The sequence below is a fragment of the Centroberyx gerrardi genome, chromosome 10 (genome assembly GCF_048128805.1).
Source record: "Centroberyx gerrardi isolate f3 chromosome 10, fCenGer3.hap1.cur.20231027, whole genome shotgun sequence".
Classification (NCBI taxonomy): Eukaryota; Metazoa; Chordata; class Actinopteri; order Beryciformes; family Berycidae; genus Centroberyx; species Centroberyx gerrardi.
The window spans coordinates 26,348,951-26,351,450 of NC_136006.1; the positions used below are offsets into that span (position 1 = coordinate 26,348,951).

At 40.6% G+C, this 2,500-nt stretch overlaps 1 protein-coding gene across 2 annotated transcripts in view; it reads right to left on the reverse strand.

Moving 5' to 3' along the window:
• The window catches only part of edar (ectodysplasin A receptor), a 39,362-nt gene that overhangs the window by 23,470 nt on the left and 13,392 nt on the right, over positions 1–2,500 (reverse strand). The gene's annotated exons all lie outside the window — the stretch shown is intronic.

A 2,500-nucleotide genomic window follows, 5' to 3' on the forward strand; every position in this document is an offset into this window, starting at 1 on the left:
TAGCAACACTGCATGTAGTGTGTGTGTGTGTGTGTGTGTGTGTGTGTGTGTGTGTGTGTGCTGCCAATGCCTTGCCCTCATCCCTACCTACCGGAGGAGGAAGGTTTTTATTGGCTTTTGCCCAGCATAATAATAACAACGGGCTCTTATTTCTCTCAGTAAAGCATAAATGATTGTATGTATGTGTGTGTGTGTGTGTGTGTGTGTGTGTGTGTGTGTGTATGTTTATGTTGGATGTATGCTCATGCATGTTTATGTCTGCTGTTTATGTTTGTGTTCGCAAGTGCATGCCTGCAATTGTATATGTGTGTGCTTGGTTTGCACTGGGCCTGAGGTGTGTGTGTGTGTGTGTGTGTTGTGTGAGTGTGTAAATAATGCCGTCATCGTAATTGAAAGGAGATGTGTTGGCGAGAGCACTCAGTAAAGAATCACCTCTTAAAGCCATGTTTGTATAGGTACAATGAGGCCAGAGTTACTCATCCAACAGCTCAGAACAACTTGCAAACAGAAAGCGTTGTGTAAACAGAGAGCACAGTGTCTTCTTGTGTCAATCAGAAATACATTTAGTCTGCTTTGTAAAAGTCTGCTTAACCGACCTTTTCTCTGCACATAGGCAAACATAACCGTGCACACACACACACACATATGCACATAACCACTCTTGACTCACATCATTATCGGAGGTTATTGGGCATAAACCACGTTAGCGAGCTGCACACTGCCAAACATGTCCATCTTAACAAGTCATTTAGACTCATATTCAGTCTTAAAATCATATTTTCCTTTTAACAAATGAAAAATAGTACCAATAGAGTGAGATAATTCCACTTGTTTCCAATGCAGTTTTACTTGTTTCAGGAATTTTCCTAGAAGCAAGTGTCAGTATCTATAAACATAAATAAAGGCAGAATAAGGCAGATTATTACAAAATTACATTGGATTCAATAATTTAATTCAGGTTGAACTGCATTATAAACAGGGGGAAGTACCTCAACGCATTGGCATTTTTTCACTTGTTTAAGAAAAACAAGCCTTTAGTTATTTTTTGTAGTGTAGAGGTAGGTGTGCAGGCAGTAAACTGAGTCCTAACTAACTGCAGTCATGGGCAAGGGGCTGAGCTATGGTCGCATTGTTGTGCTGAATGTTTACCCAACACAAACACATACACACACACACACACACACACACACACACACACACACACACACACACACATAACCTTATGAATGGACATAAAAAGCTCACATACTGCTTTGCTTTTACTACCTGAAAAATGAACATGGTGTGTTCACTTTTAAGGCTGCAGGACAAATCAAGAGCTTCTGCAAATCCTTCACTAATATAAAACCACATATATACATGTATATATATATATATATATATATGTATATTTCCCAAAGTCTACAACTCTGTCATCATTGGTAGATCAGGCTGGTGGTTGTTCCTTCACCTCTATAACTACAAACACTGCAAAAGGAATGTGTGTGTGCACATGTGTGTGTGTATATGTGGTGTGTGTGTGTGTGTGTGTGTGTGTGTGTGTGTGTGGTCTCTGACAGTGTGACAGTGCAGATAAGGCCGTGCTGAATGAAGGCGCCTCATATGCCGCATCTGTCAGCTTCCTTAAATATGGAGGCTTCCACAAATAGAGCGGAGCTTATTGTCGATGGCAAATTACTGTTTCCACTCATGATTTACCTCCAGTCTATAACTAATTAGACGGTTGCACTTAATAATTTGTACTAGCATACACATTATCAAATCACGCCCTGCCAACAAGGCCTGTGAAACACAATACTGAACCCTATGGGTAGATTAATGAGTGAATGGATGAATTTTCTGGCCGTTAAGATTCAAAAGAAAGCTCTAAGTCACTGTGCTCTGCAGTTTAATCGCTGCCATGCTGATGAGCATTAGGTGTGGAAATGAGTGTTGGAGGTTGTCAGCCACACCTACAACATAAAAGGGAAATTTGACATTGGAAAGTGTTCATTACAAACATATATTTCAAATCCACATCTTAGCTTTTTCCCCTGTCTTCTCTGGGGGAAATTATATTCACAGCTAAATATTTAAATGTAATATTTATGTGCATTGGAATAGTAGCTAAGGCAAACACTGCCACTGCGACAGAGCTTGAGCATGCACATACTCACACATATACATAACCACACATACACACACGGTACGCCTTAATTATTGTTATTAAGTCATTTCTCATGGAGTCTCTTTGAGGGATAATTGCCACAGATGCATGAAACAACAGGCAGGGAGAGTGGGAAAAGAGGCTGAGAAAGAAGTGAATGTGAAGCGGGGTGTCGCTGAAAAAGAGCATGGAGCTCAGTCAACTTCCCCCTGAGGAATTAAGGTTAAAAATAAAGCTCCTGTAGATGCAGGTAGCTGTGTGTGTGTGTGTGTGTGTGTGTGTGTGTGTGTGTGTGTGTGTCTAGATGTGTGTGCTGGATGTACGGCCTCTATTCATCCACACTGTATTATGATA